Below are 21,163 nucleotides of genomic sequence, written 5' to 3'. Positions count from 1 at the left end.
TCCCATTAGATTGCTTGCTCAGGGCTGTTGCAGTCCTTCATATCACTCTGGGCGAGTGGAATAAATAGCGGATTATACTGTTATGGGAGTAGAGTACAGTTTTTCTGGCCTGGAAACACTCACCCTCATCATACTTGTCCCATTTTCCTACATTTATGAATACCTTTGGCTGGATGAGGCCTGGGGGGGGGGGGGGGGGGGGTAAAGGTGGGTGGTGGTGGGGTACAGGTGCAGGCCTGGCCTGGTAAAAATACCTCGGCTCATTCTACATCCCGCTCTCATTCACAAACTGGCGGTAGGACTGGAAACCTGTTCTTAGACGATAGGACTTATTAAACCAAAATGGGTACAGTCTGAAAAAATAAATTTCTTTGTCTGAGAAATAACACACACACACACACACACACACACGACAGCTGAAAGCTCTCAGAAGTAGTGAGCCACTTTAAAGTGGGGCTGCACCTGTGAGTGATTTCAATAAAAACACCCCTACCAGATCCAATTAGGAGGGAGTGGGCAGCCGTGTCACGCTTTTTCTCACAGCCAGCTGGGTAGACCCCTCCCACACACACACAGTGCCCATCCTCAAAGCCCCCACTCATTACACACACACTGAATGGGCATTGGCCCTGCTCTATAGAACTACCTCTGAGTGAGGTGGAGGAGGTGGTGTCTCGTGTGATAAGGGTCAGGCCAACATCAGCCTATTCCAGACTGTGAACAAGCACGGACACGTCAATTGTGCTAGCAGTATCTCTTCTTTGCAAGTTAGTGGATTTGTTGGCCCACAGTGTTGAAGTTCATGCAAGTATTACTGCACATAACCAAGGGAGCCAGAAGAACAGAAACAGGAGAAAAACTAATGTGACACTTCCTTGTCTGGGAACACATTGTCTAACAGGCTGGTTGTTAATGGGGGACCTCTATAAAGGTCACCCTCGCTGGTTGGTTGCTGAGACCAAATCTCTAGTGAGCTATCAGCCTATGGCGACAACTACATGCTACTGCAAGAACAAAACATGTAGGCAATGATATAGCCGGCAGATTGTCAATGGTTCCGTACGGTGGTTTGCTAACCCTACGCCTAACCTTAGCCCTTGACGTAACATTTAACCAAACCTACTATCCCCAACCCTACCCTTAACCAGGCCGTTCCATCTCTAGGCATAACCATACATTTAGATCTACCGGTCCAATAACCACATCCAAAGAAGTATGCAGCTAACTGCATCTCTCGCATTGATGTAGCCTGGTCTGCACATTAATACGGCCTATTCTATTGCAAGACAAAGCACCTGAACTTGGACTTGCAGTACACTCACAACAAGCTACACTGTACTAGGCCCAGGCCCTTCACAACAAGCTACACTGTACTAGGCCCAGGCCCTTCACAACAAGCTACACTGTACTAGGCCCAGGCCCTTCACAACAAGCTACACTGTACTAGACCCAGGCCCTTCACAACAAGCTACACTGTACTAGACCCAGGCCCTTCACAACAAGCTACACTGTACTAGGCCCAGGCCCTTCACAACAAGCTACACTGTACTAGACCCAGGCCCTTCACAACAAGCTACACTGTACTAGGCCCAGGCCCTTCACAACAAGCTACACTGTACTAGGCCCAGGCCCTTCACAACAAGCTACACTGTACTAGGCCCAGGCCCTTCACAACAAGCTACACTGTACTAGACCCAGGCCCTTCACAACAAGCTACACTGTACTAGACCCAGGCCCTTCACAACAAGCTACATTGTACTAGACCCAGGCCCTTCACAGCAAGCTACACTGTACTAGGCCCTTCACAACAAGCTACATTGTACTAGGCCCAGGCCCTTCACAACAAGCTACACTGTACTAGGCCATTCACAACAAGCTACACTGTACTAGGCCCTTCACAACAAGCTACACTGTACTAGGCCCTTCACAACAAGCTACACTATACTAGGCCCTTCACAACAAGCTACACTGTACTAGGCCCAGGCCCTTCACTTAAAGCTACAGTAAACTACTAAACAGAGGAGAATCACTCAGAAGAGAAGGATCAGCCAGCCCCCCACCAGGACAGCCTTGTGTTGCTCAGCCTGGGTGATGACACCCCCCTGGCCTGCCTCTCACACCACTGCCTTTCTGCTTCTCTGGGGCCTGGAGAACTGGAGGAGAGAGAGCGGAACAGGGCCAACGACAGACAAATGTTCCATTTCGCGAGCTCCAGTATTCACACAGACGACTTCTGGGCAAGCGATAGTTTTGGTCCGCAGGATCGAGTTTCACCAGCGAGTTGGCTCTCACCTCCTTCCAATGCGCCGAGGGAGGAAGCGAGCGAAGCAAATGAGATTCAACGAGATGGGTTAAAATAGTGATTTATGGATTATTGTTCCGATGTGTCACCAGAATGTTGACTCCTGGTTTTCTTAATCTGACATTTCGAACGCAACCATTTATTTTTTTTACTACGGTAAGGATGACTCCAATACACACAATAATTATATAACAGAAACTAGCAGGCCCATATGACAACCCAATAGGATTCAGCCCGAGATAATATACTTCAAATAGACTAAGAACAAAAGTGTCGAATCCCAGAGTTGACAAGCGCCAGCGGGAGTTAAAGCCTATTTATGGTTGATCCGAAATGTGGTCGGAGACGCCGTACGGAGGGTGTGAGGCAAATGTGGTCGGAGACGCCGTACGGAGGAGGGTGTGAGGCAAATGTGGTCGGAGACGCCGTACCCTCCGTACGGCGTCTCCGACCACATTTGCCTCAAACCCTCTGTACGGCGTCTCCGACCACATTTGCCTCACACCCTCCGTACGGGTACGGGTGTGAGGCAATTGCAGAGCCTCTGGAGGCCGTATTGACCTCCGTACCACATTTCTGTGCGCCTCTCAAATTTTGTAACAATGCGGAGGGCTCTGCATAGCTCCGCATTGACATGATTGGTTGACGGTAGGATGGGGTGGGAGGTCCTGTATAAACACAAAATCACTTCCTTGACAACAGCTCTGCGCTGCTCGCGAAACGCAAGAAGTATGAATGCCCTGACATTTACTTTCACCGGAAATGCTGCACGGCCAAAACCAGATGAACAAAGACTGCTTACTCATACTCTACCATCACACAGTCATGATGCCAAGACCACTCTGTCCATTCATCATAGCCCATTCATCCTGAATGGGAAGGAAAACGTACAGTAGGGCTATTCTTATATTGACCCGTAGTGTATTAGCTGGCTTTACCCAATGTTTTTTCAGCACTTACAAAAGGCTGCTTGTTGTTGCCTGGCTGGTTGCTGTTAAGCTGGTATGTCAGGACTAAGTGTCAGGCTGTGACTGCAGGGAGTGACTGCTGGACTGGTCAATGCGACTGTCAAGTCCAACACACTCATAACTGGACATTCTGTTTGTGTGTGTGTGCGCGCGCACGCGTCCCTCGTCTGTATGTGCACGCGTATGTGTGCGTGTGTCTCAACCGGGACAGCACAGATAGGGATAGGGACACACAAGACTCCGTACAGAGAGAGTAGAGACTGCAGCGCACCACCTGCTTTCAATCGGCCAGCCAAACACGGGGCTTTATTAAGTGTCAGTCAGCCAGGCTGGGTTCTGTCAGGGTGAGGAGACTTCCACGGAAAATGTCATTAGATTGGATAGAGAGGCCTGCTTTGAATGGACCTCAATGCACAAAATGGTGCTTTGGTAGAGGGACAGAGTGGGAAGGGAGGAGAGGACCAGAGCCTGTATTTATAAAGCCTCTCACAGTAGGAGTGCTGATATAGGATCAGGTCCCCCTCCTGTCCAAGTAACTATGTTTAACCGTATTCATCCCAGATCAACAGGTTCGGCTGAGGGTGGTATCCAGTACAGATGGAGGTGGTGGTTTAAATGGAGGGTGTTGGTGGTCTAATATTGATTAAAACTTTTCCCCTCTCGGGTAGGTTCTTTCTTTACAATGTTTCAGCTGGTGTGTCCCAGCCAGCACACCCAATGCAGTGTCTTAACGAGATGACAACATCAAACAGACACCACTGCGTTCTCACAGATCTTACAGCGGGCGGAGTGCAACGTGACACCTCTCGTTTTCAGCAGGACCCACTCTTAAAAAAGCCCCCTCTGACCCCCTTCACTCCCAGTGTGTGTGTGTGTGTGTGACCCCCTCCCTCCTCAACACTGGGGCCACACCGTGGGTCTAACTGGCTGGCCATTGAGTAACACTACACTGTGATAAGTCAACCAGCCTGATCACTGTACAGTCCTGTCATCACTATTATCAAGTCATTTATCATGTGAGAATTGAGAATGCTTAGCCACCTATTTCTCTTAAAGTGTAAGGAAATCACTTCTCACAGGCCTATGGGGAGAGACAACATGAGGACGGGTGATGACACCATGAAATTAGATAGGACCAATGAGCCATTCATAACTGAATCATGACTTCTATGGTACTTGGTTCAGCTCCCAGTAAGTATTTAGAGTGCTTGAAAACCAGACAAAATTATACACCAAATAAATCTGTTAAGCCAAATTGTTGTGAGAACAATACGTTTGAAGAATGCAGAACTGCCATGCATCTGTGTTGTATGGCATTTGGTTTGGCACCGGCCTCAGGAGTGGAAGGAAAACCATGGCAAACACATGCCAATGGGACAGCAGGTCCAATTAGTATAGCATTCCAGGCGTGCCTTCATCCATACCTCTGATTATGCCAACCAGGATGCCCATCCGCCAGGGCGTGTAGCTGGCATGAGGTGGCGCTCAGCCTGCCATAGACAGGCCAACCAACTCTACCAGGTCCCAAAACTTCAGAACTCTCAACTAAAACAATCAATAACACTGAGGGAAGGAGCGAATAAAATGAGTAATTAACTACAATGACCATACTCCATTGCGCCGGGTTCTTTCCAGCTCGGACAGAGATGTTTTTATTTAACCAGGTAGACCAGTTGAGAACAAGTTTTCATTTATAACTGCAACCTGGCCAAGATAAAGCAAAGCAGTGCGACAAAAACAACACATAGTTACACATAAACAAACATACAGTCAAACACATAATAAAAAAATATATGTACAGTGTGTGCAAATGTAGACGAGTAAAGAGGTATGTAATAAATGGGCCACAGAGGCGATATAATTACAATTTAGCATTAACACTGAAGTGGTAGATGTGCAGAAGATGATGTGCAAGTAGAGATACTGGGGTGCAAAAATGCAAAAATGGGGATGAGGTAGGTGGGTGTGCTATTTAGAGATTGGCTGTGTACAGGTACAGTGATCGGTAAGCTGCTCTGACAACTGATGCTTAAAGTTAGTGAGGGAGATATAAGACTCCAGCTCCAGTGATTTTTGCAATTCGTTCCAGTCATTGGCAGCAGAGAACTGGAAGGAAAGGCGGCCAAAGAAAGTTTTGGCTTTGGGGATGACCAGTGAAATATACCTGCTGGAGCGTGTGCTATGGGTGGGTGTTGCTATGGTGACCAGTGAGCTGAGATACGGCAGGGATTTACGTAGCAAAGACTTATAGATGACCTGGGGCCAGTGGGTTTGGCGACAAATATGTAGTGAGGGCCAGTCAACGAGAGCATACAGGTCGCAGTGGTGGGTAGTATTTGGGGCTTTGGTGACAGAACGGATGGCACTGTGATAGACTGCATCCACTTTGCTGAGTAGAGTGTTGGAGGCTATTTTGTAAATTATATTGGGGAAATCAAGGATCGGTAGGATAGTCAGTTTTACGATGGTATGTTTGGCAGCATGAGTGAAGGATGCTTGTTGCAAAATAGGAAGCAGATTCTAGATTTAATTTTGGATTGGAGATGCGAGTCTGGAAGGAGAATGTACAGTCTACCCAGACACCTAGGTATTTGAAGTTGTCCACATATTCTAGGTCAGAACCGTCCAGAGTAGTGATGCTAGTCGGTTGGGAGGGTGCGGGCAGCAATCGTTTGAAGAGCATGCACTGGGAGGAGGTGCTCTTATTCTCCATGGACTTTACAGTGTCCCAAAACCTTTTGGAATTAGTGCTACAGGAAGCAAATTTCTCTTTGAAAAAGTTAGCCTTAGCTTTCCTAACTGACTGAGTATATTGGTTCCTAACTTCCCTGAAAAGTTGCATATCGCAGGATGTTTTTGTGCTGGTTAAGGGCATTCAAGGGCTAGATCTGTTCTTAGTTTTAAATTATTATTTTTTTTGAGTGGGCCATGCTTATTTAACCTCTCTTGGGTAGGGGGCAGTATTTTCACATCTGGATGAAAAGCGTGCCCAAAGTAAACTGCCTGTTACTCAGGCCCAGAAGCTAGGATATGCATATAATTGGTAGATCTGGATAGACAACACTAAGTTTCTAAAACTATTAAAATTATGTTAGTGAGTATAACATAACTGAAATTGCAGGCGAAACCCCAAGGACAAACCATCCCCCCCCTGCCCCCAAAATGTCAGCCTACCACTGTTTTCAATGGCTGTCACTTTTATTATAAAGGCAAAATCCTCCCAGATTGCAGTTCCTAGGGCTTCCACTAGATGTCAACCGTCTTTAGAAAGAGTTTCAGGCTGGTTTTTGGAAGAATGAGCCATAAAATTGTAGTTTTTCTTGGTGGCTCCCATTTTGGTGGCTCCCATTAAACTGAGTTTGAATGGATATAAAGAAGGACATTATCGAACAAAAGGACCATTTGTGATGTAACTGGGATCTTTTGGAGTGCCAACAGAAGATCATCAAAGGTAAGGCATTTATTATTTCGCTTTAAGAAGTTAAGATGGCGAAAAAAGCACTTTAAAAGAGAAACCAAGCATCCTCTACTGACACGATCAATATCAGGTCAATATCCTTCCAGGATACCCGGGCCAGGTTGATTAGAAAGGTCTGCTCGCTGAAGTGTTTTTGGGAGCATTTGACAGTGATGAGGGGTGGTCGTTTGACCACAGACCCATTACGCACGCAGGCAATGAGGCAGTGATCGCTGAGATCCTGGTTGAAGACAGCAGAGGTGTATTTAGAGGGCAAGTTGGTCAGGATGATATCTAAGAGGGTGCCCATGGTTACGGATTTAGGGTTGTACCTGGTGGGTTCATTGATCATTTGTGTGAGATTTAGGGAATATAGCTGAGATTGTAGGACAGCAGGGGTGTTAAGCATGTCCCAGTTTAGGTCACCTAACAGTACAAACTCTGAGGATAGATGGGGGGCAATCAATTCACATATGGTGTCCAGGGCACAGCTGGGGGCTAAAGGGGTCTATAACAATCGGCAACGGTGAGACTGGTTTCTGAAAAGGTGGATTTTTAAAAGTAGAAGCTCGAATTGTTTGGCTCTCTGCAGTAGATTGCAAATCCGCCCCCTTTGGCAGTTCTATCTTGTCAGAAAATGTTATAGTTTGGGATGGAAGCATCAGGACTTTTGATGGCCTTCCTAAGCCAGGATTAATGTTAACATGCATGAAACCAAGGCTTTTATGGTTACAGAAGTCAACAACTGAGAGCGCCTGGGGAATGGGAGTGATACTAGGGGCTGCAGGGCCTGGGTTAACCTCTACATCACCAGAGGAACAGAGGAGAAGTAGGATAAGGGTACGGCTAAAGGCTATAAGAACTGGTCGTCTAGTGTGTTCAGAACAGAGTAAAAGGAGCAGATTTCTGTACGCGGAAGAATAGATTCAAGGCATAATGTACAGACAAGGGTATGGTAGGATGTGAGTACAGTGGAGGTAACCTAGGCATTGAGTGACGATGAGAGAGGTTGTCTCTAGAGGCACCATTTAAGCCAGGTGAGGTCACCGCATGTGTGTGTGTGTGTGTGTGAGGGGGGGGGGGGACAAAAGGGCTAGCTAAAGGCATATTGAGCAGGGCTGGAGGCTCTACAGTGAAATAGGACAAAAATCACTAACCAAAACAGCAATAGACAAGACATATTGACATTAGGGAGAGGCATGTGTAGCCGATCATAGGGTCCAGTGAGTAGCTAGGCGAGCTGGAGACACTGTGATTCAGACAGCTTGCAGGCCGGGGCTAGCAGATGGGCCACAGGGGGATGTAGCAACAGAAGAGCCTGTTGAAACCCCCTCGGACGGTTACGTCGGCAGACCAGTCGTGATGGATCGGCCGAACTCCGTGTCGGCAGCAAAGGGTCCAGTCCAATTTGCAAAAGAGGTATTGAAGCCCAGGAATTGTCTGATAGATCACTTCGGCTAGCCGGGAGATGGGCCTAGCTCGAGGCTAGCTCCAGGCTAACTGGTGCTTGCTTCGGGACAGAGACGTTAGCCAGGAGTAGCCACTCAGGTAGCAGCTAGCTAGCTGTGATGATCCAGTGTAAAAGGTTCAGAGCTTGCGGTAGGATTCCGGAGATGTGGTAGAGAAAAAGCATTCCGATATGCTCTGGGTTGAAATCGCACTATGTAGACTGGCAGGAATTGACCGGGCTGAGGCTGGCTGATGCCTTATCTACTTTGAAAAACTAGTACAATGATTTTGTCAGACAGCGCTGCAGCATGCTTACACAGGCAAGCTAAATAGGATGATGAATGAAGACAGTACAATATGGGGATCACAGAGATAACAGTGTGTGTCTGGCTGCTACTGCCTGAGGAGAGATTAGATGACTGCAATTGTGTTATTTCACTGTTGGTCTATTGATGTCTACCCAATGTGGACCTGACAAAGACAACAGAAAATATTCCATGTTTTGGCAAATAAAATGTTCACTATTTTGGGGTTGGGGAATTTCCATTAAACGTAATGTTATTTAAATGCATTCTGAAAACCCTGACTATATAACTGATAATGCCCTAGAAGCTGGTGTTTAGAGTATACATTGGTGCGGGTGTTGAAGTCAAGGGCAGGCAAACCATGCCAATTTTTCCTCCAAACACAGGCTTCGAGGGCATTATCACCTTCATACAACAGTTTACCAACATATTAAATTAACGATTGACATATTTTCAGTAAAAACATTGTTTTGCTGAATTTATTCATACTATTTCATCCTTCCACAAGATACAGTCCTGACACAGATCTAGGGTTGCTAGCCAAGCCCGCTGGTCGTTCGTTCTATCGGTTCAGTTGCCAGAGACGCAACCCAGTTGTTAAGTATTTTTGTTCTAAATCTATGGACGTGTTTGTTCTAAATGTTCCATTCTTATTCCTTGTTTGCTAGCTAGCCAACTTCAGCTAATTCAGTCACATCAAACACTGCAGCCAGAATAACAGCAACGTAGCTGCATTTGACGTCAAACTGGGGCTAGATTGACAGCAAACTATCTGTATTTTGTAGTTTTCTATTGGCACTTCTTTGTGTGTGTGTCACCGGCCTACATACAATACCCCATAATGTAAAAGTGGAATTATCTTTACATTTTAATAAAAAATGAAAAGCTGAAATGTCTTGAGTCAATAAGTTAACAAGTCACGTAATAAGTTGCATGGACTTTTTTTTACGACTACCTCAACTCTATACCCCACACATACAATTATATGTACGGTCCTCTCAGTCAAGCAGTGGACTTCAGATTCAACCACAAAGACCAGGGAGGTTTTCCAACGCATCGCAAAGAAGGGCACCTATTGGTAGATGGGTAGAAGAAAAAACAGACATTGAATATCCCTTTGAGCATGGTGAAGATAATTACACTTTGGATGGTGTATCAATACACAGTCACTACAAAGATACAGGCGTCCTTCCTAACTCTGTTGCTGAATGGTGACTTTACTGTTACTTTACTTTTACTGTTTGAGTATAATTGCTGTGATAGGAAAAAACTGGGGATGGATCAACAACAATACTAACTAAATGACAGAGTGACAAGGAAGGTACAGAATAAAAATATTCCAAACCATGCATCCTGTTTGCAATAAGCCACTAAAGTGTCTAACTGCAAAACATGTGGAACACAAATGACATTAGTTATGTCCTGAATACAAGGCGTCATGTTCGGGGAAAACAACACATTACTGAGTACCACTTCATATTTTCAAGAAATTCCACAAATGTATTTTTAACAAGGCACACTTGTTAATTGAAATGCATTCCAGTTGACTACCTTAAGAAGCTGGTTGAGAGAAAGCTTTGCACCCTCTTGGGAGTCATCAAGGCAAACGGTGGCTATTTGAAGAATCTCAAATATATTTTGATTAGTTTAACACTTTTTTGGTTCCTACATGATTCCATATGTTATTTCATAGTTTATGTCTTCATTTTTATTCTACAATGTAGAAAATAGTAAAAGCAAAGAAAAACCATTGAATGAAAAGGTGTTCTAAAAATTTTGACCAGTAGTGTACACACACAAACACACTTCATCTAGGTCACAACAATAGACAAACAGTCCGCTTATACTAACAACACACAAACAATTATACATTTTCATGTTCTTACAGTTACAGCAATATTCTTGTAATGTTTGATGTGAACGGATCTCTTGAGGTTATGCCGCAGCATCTCAATCGGGTTGAGGTCAGGACTACAGAAGGAGTATTTTCATCTGTTGAAGCCATTCTGTTGTTGATTTACTTCTGTGTTTTGGGTCGTTGTCCTGTTGCATCAACCAACACACACACACACACACACACGATTCTTCAAAGTCGCCACCTTTTGACTTGATAAGAGCTTTGCACAGTGACCCTGACATAAGAGCCAGTTTCCTTATAGTGCTTGATGGTTTTTGGTTTTTCCGGATTGACTGACCATCATACATTTAGCTGATGGTACCCGTTATAACCTAAACGAAACCGAACCGACCTCGGAAAGCACTAATTGGTCAGCACTAGCCCCTAGCCTACAGCTCTGGTTAAGGGCCACAGACTACAGTTTTGGTTAGGGCCCCCAGACTACAGTTTTGGTTAGGGCCCCCAGACTACAGTTTTGGTTAGGGCCCCCAGACTACAGTTTTGGTTGGGCCAGGAGGTAGGAGGGGTTAAATTAAGATGGTAACGCTGAGAGAGCAGACCAGCAGGAAGGAGGGAGCTCGCCTCACTTTTTCCACTCCGCTGACCTCTTCCTCCTCACAGTGGCTGGAATGCCTTGGCTGCAGGAATAACAGGAGGATTGCAGCATGGAATTTGGGGAAGAAGATGACTTAATTTTTCTTTGCAAAAAAATATGATTTTGTCATTTTTTATGGGCAAGAACACTAATAATTAGGCAACCAAGAGTCACATGTGAGAATGATAAATTCTCTCCCTTCCCTTTTCCTTGTTATCCTAGAGGTGATATAGCCTAGTGTAGTGGGTGTGCATTTGTAGGGCATTGGTTGATAGTAGGCTACATATCAACACAGATGTGAACACAGAGGACGGACAAAAAACAACTGAAACTGAAAGCAAAGTAATATCACTGCAGTCAGGAACTAGCCAATAACTAAGAATATTCCAATATTGGTGGAATAGCCTAATACAGCCAAGTCCGGATCAAATAATATTTTTTTTGGAACAGCCGGGCCTCAATCCCTGGTATCATATGAACACACTTAAGACCTGTCAAAATTGCAGGAAATTTGCTTTAAAACTGAAACATTTTAAAACAGTTTGGGGTTGTGAGGTGGGGGTTTGTTACTATGCCGATCAATGACAATACCCATCCGGACCTTTGCCACCTAGGAAATGTGTATGACCGAACCTTCTCAAATAGTACTTTAGTACCCGTGGCCTAATTGAAGAAACATTAAGGTGAGCACATAACGTTACTATTTTATCAGTCTCGGGAGTTAGACAAAGTGACATCCAATAGCCTATTGCAGGGTTTCCTAAACTGCCTTAGCACTACACAGCTGATTCAAATAACCATCTCATTATCAATCTTTGATGATTTGAATCAGCTGTGTAGCGCTAGGGCAGAAACCAAACATGCACCCAGGGGGTGCCCCAGGATGGAGTTTGGTAAACCCTGCCCTATTGCTTCAAGATGAGAAGAATGAGAAAGGGGGCATCCAAACAAAGAAAACAGTCTGCATTAGGACCAACACATGGTGGGACAGACACAAACTATTTATATAACAGCACCCAGGCTTCCTCCCAGATGATAAACAAGAACACATTTGGTTTGTATCCCTTTTGACAACTTAATGGAGGGCTCATTCCTACCATCACCATTTTTCAGTTGGGCAAAAACAAAGTGTGGGAGATGACTGATTTAAATTAATACTAGAGAAGGAGAGGTGTGTGTGTGTGTGTGTGTGTGTACGCATGGTGATTGATTTAGGATTAACACTAGCGAAGCAGAAGAGGTGTGTGTGTGTCTGATTTAGATTAACGTCAGCGGAATAGGATACTTTTCTATGCATTCTAGACTAAATCCCAGGGTTCCTTTCCCTTAGTCAGACAGAAATGACATCACTAATATACCCATTATTCCACTAGGCAGAGAGAAATGCCATCACTAATGTACCCATTACTCCACTTGACTGAGAGAAATGCCATCACTAATGTACCCACTATTCCACTAGGCAGAGAGAAATGCCATCACTAATGTTCTCATTATTCCACTAGGCAGAGAGAAATGCCATCACTAAATGTACCCACTATTCCACTAGGAAAATATAAATGCCATCACTAATGTACCCATTACTCCACTTGACAGAGAGAAATGCCATCACTAATGTACCCACTATTCCACTAGGCAGAGAGAAATGCCATCACTAATGTACCCATTATTCCACTAGGCAGAGAGAAATGCCATCACTAATGTACCCATTATTCCACTAGGCAGAGAGAAATGCCATCACTAATGTACCCATTACTCCACTTGACAGAGAGAAATGCCATCACTAATGTACCCATTACTCCACTTGACAGAGAGAAATGCCATCACTAATGTACCCACTATTCCACTAGGCAGAGAGAAATGCCATCACTAATGTACCCATTATTCCACTAGGCAGAGAGAAATGCCATCACTAATGTACACATTATTCCACTAGGCAGAGAGAATAAACAGAAATCCCCTCCATAATGCTCACTCACAGCCCCTTACTGTATTTAAAATGGACTATAACCTGAGCAGGGGACCAGACTGCCTCATTGATCCCAAACGCATCAAAGTGCTCAAATAAGCCTCTTCTCTTACAGCCTGCTAGTGCTTTCCACAGTGAAGCTGAAAGAACATTAAAAATCAAATAAAAAATCAAATAAAAAATAGTTTGGAGTTTATAGAGTTATCACAATGTGGGCCAAAACCAAGTGTCATCATTAAAAGCAGCAACCTTGTGGCTAGTAGAGCGCTAGAGGACAGCCAGACTAGTAGAGCCCTAGAGGACAGCCAGACTAGTAGAGCGCTAGAGGACAGCCAGACTAGTAGAGCCCTAGAGGACAGCCAGACTAGTAGAGCCCTAGAGGACAGCCAGACTAGTAGAGCGCTAGAGGACAGCCAGACTAGTAGAGCCCTAGAGGACAGCCAGACTAGTAGAGCCCTAGAGGACAGCCAGACTAGTAGAGCCCTAGAGGACAGCCAGACTAGTAGAGCGCTAGAGGACAGCCAGACTAGTAGAGCCCTAGAGGACAGCCAGACTAGTAGAGCCCTAGAGGACAGCCAGACTAGTAGAGCCCTAGAGGACAGCCAGACTAGTAGAGCCCTAGAGGACAGCCAGACTAGTAGAGCGCTAGAGGACAGCCAGACTAGTAGAGCCCCAGAGGACAGCCAGACTAGTAGAGCGCTAGAGGACAGCCAGACTAGTAGAGCCCTAGAGGACAGCCAGACTAGTAGACCCCTAGAGGACAGCCAGACTAGTAGAGCCCTAGAGGACAGCCAGACTAGTAGAGCGCTAGAGGACAGCCAGACTAGTAGAGCCCTAGACAGCCAGACTAGTAGAGCCCTAGAGGACAGCCAGACTAGTAGAGCCCTAGAGGACAGCCAGACTAGTAGAGCCCTAGAGGACAGCCAGACTAGTAGAGCGCTAGAGGACAGCCAGACTAGTAGAGCGCTAGAGGACAGCCAGACTAGTAGAGCGCTAGAGGACAGCCAGACTAGTAGAGCGCTAGAGGACAGCCAGACTAGTAGAGCGCTAGAGGACAGCCAGACTAGTTGAGCGCTAGAGGACAGCCAGACTAGTGGAGCGCTAGAGGACAGCCAGACTAGTAGAGCCCTAGAGGACAGCCAGACTAGTAGAGCCCTAGAGGACAGCCAGACTAGTAGAGCGCTAGAGGACAGCCAGACTAGTAGAGCCCTAGAGGACAGCCAGACTAGTAGAGCCCTAGAGGACAGCCAGACTAGTAGAGCCCTAGAGGACAGCCAGACTAGTAGAGCGCTAGAGGACAGCCAGACTAGTAGAGCCCTAGAGGACAGCCAGACTAGTAGAGCCCTAGAGGACAGCCAGACTAGTAGAGCCCTAGAGGACAGCCAGACTAGTAGAGCGCTAGAGGACAGCCAGACTAGTAGAGCGCTAGAGGACAGCCAGACTAGTAGAGCGCTAGAGGATAGCCCAGACTAGTAGAGCGCTAGAAGACAGCCAGACTAGTAGAGCGCTAGAGGACAGCCAGACTAGTAGAGCCCTAGAGGACAGCCAGACTAGTAGAGCCCTAGAGGACAGCCAGACTAGTAGAGCCCTAGAGGACAGCCAGACTAGTAGAGCGCTAGAGGACAGCCAGACTAGTAGAGCCCCAGAGGACAGCCAGACTAGTAGAGCGCTAGAGGACAGCCAGACTAGTAGAGCCCTAGAGGACAGCCAGACTAGTAGACCCCTAGAGGACAGCCAGACTAGTAGAGCCCTAGAGGACAGCCAGACTAGTAGAGCGCTAGAGGACAGCCAGACTAGTAGAGCCCTAGACAGCCAGACTAGTAGAGCCCTAGAGGACAGCCAGACTAGTAGAGCCCTAGAGGACAGCCAGACTAGTAGAGCCCTAGAGGACAGCCAGACTAGTAGAGCGCTAGAGGACAGCCAGACTAGTAGAGCGCTAGAGGACAGCCAGACTAGTAGAGCGCTAGAGGACAGCCAGACTAGTAGAGCGCTAGAGGACAGCCAGACTAGTAGAGCGCTAGAGGACAGCCAGACTAGTGGAGCGCTAGAGGACAGCCAGACTAGTGGAGCGCTAGAGGACAGTCAGACTAGTAGAGCGCTAGAGGACAGCCAGACTAGTAGAGCGCTAGAGGACAGCCAGACTAGTAGACCAACATGACCATGAGCTGTACCTTCTGTAGTCTGAGCTTTATTTATTTAGCTTTATTTATCCTTTGGAGGGAATTAAGTGGTGCCATCCTGAATCAGACAGAGGTGATGATGTTAGAGTGGTGGTCATTACCAGAGGTCGACCGATTATGATTTTTCAACGCCGATACCAATTATTGGAGGACGAAAACAGGTGAAGTCGGAAGTTTTACATACAGCCAAATACATTTAAACTCAGTTTTTCACAATTCCTGACATTTCATCCCAGTAAAAGCTCAGGTCAGTTTGGATCACCACTTTATTTTAAGAATGTGAAATGTCAGAATAATAGTAGAAAGAATGATTTAAGCTTTTATTTCTTTCATCACATTCCCAGTGGGTCAGACGTTTACATACACTCAATTAGTATTTGGTAGCATTGCCTTTTAAATTGTTTAACTTGAGTTAAATGTTTATTGTAGCCTTCCACAAGCTTCCCACAATAAGTTGGGTGAATTCTGGCCCATTCCTCCTGACAGAGCTGGTGTAACTGAGTCAGGTTTGTAGGCCTCCTTGCTCGCACACAGTTTTTCAGTTCTGCCCACAAATGTTCTATAGGACTGAAGTCAGGGCTTTGTGATGGCCACTCCAATGCCTTGACTTTGTTGTCCCTAAGCCATTTTCCCACAACTCTGGAAGTATGCTTGGGGTCATTGTCCATTTGGAAGACCCATTTGTGACCAAGCTTTAACTGATGTCTTTAGATGTTGCTTAAATATACCTACATAATTCGCCGTCCTCATGATGCCATCTATTTTGCGAAGTGCACCAGTCCCTCCTGCAGCAACGCCTATGGTGTTTATACTTGCGTACTATTGTTTGTACAGATGAAAGTGGTACTTTCAGGCATTTGAAAATTGCTCCCAAGGATGAACCAGACTTGTGGAGGTCTACAATTATTTTTCTTTTAGGTCTTGGCTGATTTCTTGATGTTCCCATGATGTCAAGCAAAGAGGCACTGCATTTGAAGGTAGGCCTTGAAATACATCCACAGGTACCTCCAATTGACTCAAATTATGTCAATTAGCCTATCAGAAGCCATGACATCGTTTTCTGGAATTTTCCAAGCTGTTTAAAGGCACAGTCAACTTAGTGTATGTAAACTTCTGACCCACTGGAATTGTGATACAGTGAATTTTAAGTGCAATAATCTGTCTGTTAACAAATGTTGGAAAAATTACTTGTGTCATGCACAAAGTAGATGTCCTAACCGACTTGCCAAAACTATAGTTTGGTAACAAGAAATGTTTGGAGTGGTTGAAAAACTAGTTTAATGACTCCAACCTAAGTGTATGTAAACTTCAACTGTGTATATATATATATATATGTAATAATGACAACTACAATAATACTGAATGAACCCTTTTATTTTAACTAATATAATACATAAATAAAATCTATTTAGTCTCAAATAACTATTGAAACACGTTCAATTTGGTTTAAATAATGCAAAACCAGTTTGAGAAGAAAGTAAAAGTGCAATATGTGCCATGTAAAAAAACGAACGTTTCAGTTCCTTGATCAGAACATGAGAACATATGAAAGCTGGTGGTTCAATATTCCCAGTTCTTCAATATTCCCAGTTAAGAAGTTTTAGGTTAGTTATTATAGGAATTATGACGCGTCGAAGATTTCTCTCCATACCATTTCTATTTCATATACCTTTGACTATTGGATGTTCTTATGGGCACTTTAGTATTGCCAGCTTAATCTCAGGAGTTGATATGCTTGAAGTCATTAACAGCGCTGTGCTTCAAGAATTGCTAAGAGCTGTTCGCAAAGTGCTGTTTGAATGAATGCTTACGAGCCTGCTGCTGCTGCCTACCACTTTCAGTGAAATACGGAACCATTACGTATTTTGTCGAATGGGTGGCAACCCTAAGTCTACATATTGCTGTTACAATGCACAACCTTCAATGTTGTGTCATAATTATGTACAATTCTGGAAAATTAATTACGGTCTTTGTTAGGAAGAAACACAGTTTGCAACAAGCCGGGCGGCCCAAACTTTTGCATATACCTTGACTCTGCTTGCACTGAACGCAAGAGAAGTTAGTTAATATTGCCTGCTAAAATGCATTTATTTGAACTAAATATGCAGGTTTATAAAAATATACTTCTGTGTATTGATTTTAAGAAAAGGCATTGATGTCTATGGTTAGGTACATTTGTGCAACGATAGTGCTTTTTTTCACGAATGCGCTTCTGTTAAATCATCACCCGTTTGGCGCAGTTGAAGTACATGTAGGCTGTGATTCGATGATAAATTAACAGGCACCACATTGATTACATACAACGCAGGACAAGCTAGTTAACCTAGTAATATCATCAACCATGTGTAGTTAACTAGTGATTATGTGAAGATTGATTGATTTTTATGATATAAGTTTAATGCTAGCTAGTAACTTTCATTGGCTCCTTCCAGCCACAAGGTCCTTTTGACAATGCACTCGCGTAGCCACGCAGTTTCCTCATGGATTGCAATGTAATCGGCATCCAAAAAAAAGCAGATTAACGATTGTTATGAGAACTTGAAATCGTCCCTAATTAAAATTGGCCATGCTGATTAATCGATCAACCTCCAGTCATTACCTTTAGGCTCTCTCCCTCCGTCTGCGATGGAAAGACACTAGCCCATCACTCTCACTCTGAGATGGAAAGACACTCACTAGTGTCAGAGTGACTTTGATCTCCAGGAAAGAAGGAATGATGCTCTCAGGTCACAGGGATGACTGAAGGCTCAGTCCAGTCAGTCCTCCCTCCACTCCACTGTGTGTCACAGGGAATGAATCAGTCCCATACCTAATGACTCAGTGGAATCAGCAAACCATGAACACATGTCTGTGACTGTCCGTTATAAATATCTCTCAGTCTGAAGACCGTCATTGAACGTCTACTGTTCAGTGTAGCTCAGGTTGCAAAATGTCCAGGTTTTCAGGAAGTCCTGGTTGGGAGGAAGTCCTTATTCCCCCCTGATTCCAGGAATCTTCTGACCAGGATTTTAGGGGATATGTACCAGAATTCTGGAACTCTGTCTCTAGCCTACTTACTACTGAAGACCAAAGGTCTATCCATGTCTACTGAAGACCAAAAGGTCTACAGTATGTCCATCTATGAGACAGAGATCAGAGGGATAACGTCTCTGTGTGCAACAGAGCCACATAACTACACTGAAGAGATTACCCAAACCAACACAACTCTTTAGCAACCCACCCTCCTTCCCTCCCTCGCCAGGCTGCCAATCACTCAACCACTAGTCTGGAAGTTGTTTTTGGACCAGAAGCAGCATTCCTGGAAGTGCAGCATTCCCGGCTCTCCGGCAAGTCTAAATCCTGGAAGGTAACAATTTTGTTGTCGCAAATTCTCGAAACTAGTTCCCTAATAATAAAGTGATTGAACTGTGGGTCATTGAGAGACGAACTGGTAAACAAACTCTGGCTGGGCACAATAGTTCCCACTTGAGATCACCTCTACCCAACAACCCACCTAAGTAAAGCCCATTTCTCCCTTCAGATCATAAAGGATGTAGCTGAGCCTGCTCACTAGAGGGGAAACGATACACATATTCTCCAGAACCGTTCAGTACAGGGACTTTGGTTCAGTCCGTATTGTGAACAACACACTAGGCCTATAGGCTATGCCTATGATGTGTTGTATGCCTCGAGTGAATCTGAGCTGAAAACATTTCAGGCTATTACATTGAAACAACTAGAACCTGTACACATGTTGAAATGGTGAAGGCGCATAAAGATGGAGGAATTGTTATACGACGTCATTGTTTTTAGCACTACCCATAGAGTTCTTAAACTATGGTGCACAACATCATTCAATATGCCAATAAATCAGCACAATCAACTTTTTCATAAAAACAAAATAAAAAGTGTCCGTCTTGGAGCTAGAATTGGGATCATGTATACTGTACTAACGCCGATACAACAGAAGAATAAGAGAGCGATGTACAATATGGCGAACTTTACAAACAAGCCATTTGTGGTAATTACATGGCTGGGGACATATTTTTGCCATTGCCGCATTTCACACTGTCCTTTTGAGGTGCAGCCGGGAACTAGTTCTGTACGATGGTGAGTGGTGGGATCGATAAACCAGGAGGATTCAACATCGTTTTACATTTCCAGTTTGAGAACATTTTGGTCTTCCTAGTCGATTTCAACAGCGAAGAACAGAAAGAGTACGTGGCCACTGCTCAACGAGAATAGCCTATGCAGCTGCCAACACCTCAAACATGTTGACACATTTACGCCGACATCACCCCAGTATTCCTACCCCTCAGAGCAAGATGGAAACAAAAAACCACAACGGTCTCCCATCTGCATTCAAGCAGCCCTTCACAGCCGATTCTGACCGGGCCAAAGACACGAGAAGCGCAACAGGTTCGTTTATAGTGGTTGAGAAAAATAGGGGGTTTCAGCACCTCGTGGAAGTGCTCGAGCCACGTTACGAACTTTGCCCCCTCTCGCACAGGTAGTACCCGCTCTATATAAGCAAGTTAAAGTCAATGTAATCAATGAATTGGCCCCCTGTGATGCACTTATAACAGACGGATGGACCTCCAGGGAGACAGAAAGCTACTTAACATTGACAGCCCATCACATTACCCTGGAGTGGAAATGGAGAGTAGCGTGCTACAGACATGCCCCCTTTATGAGTCACACTCTGTAAGAACATATAGCTAGGGCCTATACACCATCTGAGCCATGTTTGCATATTGATTTCACACACAATGCACTTTATTTTTGTGTTGTTGTTGAGTCATTTAAGTAAACACAAAGATATTTCTCATCTGGTATTATATAACTCATAATCATATGGAATCACGAAAACCAACACTTTACATTTTCTTAAATAAATATAAATGAACTACAGTAACGGTTGGCAATTAATTTCACCGCTGTACCAAAACATGACCCCAAAACCGCAATACGTACCTAGACGTGGTGAACCATTACACCCCTACTGCTCAGTATAATAGAGTGGAGGAGCCTGGATTTAAGAAATCGTACCACATGAGAGCCGGTTCTGCTGGTCCCTGGTGAAAACTCTAGGGATTCTCCCAGGGGGGGTGGATGTCCCATCCCCTCACCCCTTTACACCCTCCCAAGTCTCCCCCTGACAGGATGTAGCAGTGTAGCCACAGCAGGTTTAGCCATAAGCTCTGCTCTACTCTGAGTTGTTTCCTCTGCCATGGTCAAAGCCCTCCGGAATGTTGTCCGTCTGTCTGCCATGGTCAAAGCCCTCCGGAATGTTGTCCGTCTGTCTGCTCTGTCTCAGAGACACACAGGAGTACACGTCTGTCTGCTCCGTCTCAGGGACACACGTCTGTCTGCTCCGTCTCAGGGACACACGTCTGTCTGCTCCGTCTCAGGGACACACGTCTGTCTGCTCCGTCGCAGAGACACACAGGAGTATACGTCTGTCTGCTCCGTCGCAGACACACAGGCGTACACGCCTGTCTGCTCCGTCGCAGAGACACACGTCTGTCTGCTCCGTCTCAGGGACACACGTCTGTCTGCTCCGTCTCAGGGACACACGTCTGTCTGCTCCGTCGCAGAGACACACAGAAGTACACGTCTGTCTGCTCCGTCGCAGAGACACACAGGAGAACACGCATGTCTGCTCCGTCGCAGAGACACACAGGAGTACACGTCTGTCTGCTCCGTCTCAGGGACACACAGGAGTACACGTCTGTCTGGTCCGTCTCAGGGACACACGTCTGTCTGCTCCGTCTCAGGGACACACAGGAGTACACGTCTGTCTGCTCCGTCTCAGGGACACACAGGAGTACACGTCTGTCTGCTCCGTCTCAGGGACACACAGGAGTACACGTATGTCTGCTCCGTCTCAGGGACACACAGGAGTACACGTCTGTCTGGTCCGTCTCAGGGACACACAGGAGTACACGTCTGTCTGCTCCGTCTCAGGGACACACAGGAGTACACGTCTGGACAGGGCCGCACACTGCTGCTTCACTGTAACAGGTCTGTTTGATGTATCTGTCCACATGATAAATCACTAAGTG

General features: G+C 45.4%; 1 protein-coding gene across 1 annotated transcript in view; it reads right to left on the bottom strand.

Moving 5' to 3' along the window:
- LOC139398799 (ribosome biogenesis protein bop1-like) overlaps positions 1-20,099 on the bottom strand; it is a 37,859-nt gene extending 17,760 nt beyond the window's left edge. Inside the window, exon 1 of the mRNA XM_071144579.1 lies at positions 20,073-20,099. The gene's annotated coding sequence lies outside the window, so the exon portion shown is untranslated. The remainder of the gene's footprint in view (positions 1-20,072) is intronic.
- Positions 20,100-21,163: the final 1,064 nt, after the last annotated feature.

This window comes from Oncorhynchus clarkii, unplaced genomic scaffold, assembly GCF_045791955.1.
Source record: "Oncorhynchus clarkii lewisi isolate Uvic-CL-2024 unplaced genomic scaffold, UVic_Ocla_1.0 unplaced_contig_9522_pilon_pilon, whole genome shotgun sequence".
Classification (NCBI taxonomy): Eukaryota; Metazoa; Chordata; class Actinopteri; order Salmoniformes; family Salmonidae; genus Oncorhynchus; species Oncorhynchus clarkii.
The sequence above is the reverse complement of the archived record's forward strand: the minus strand, read 5'-3'. Positions and strand labels throughout refer to the sequence as shown.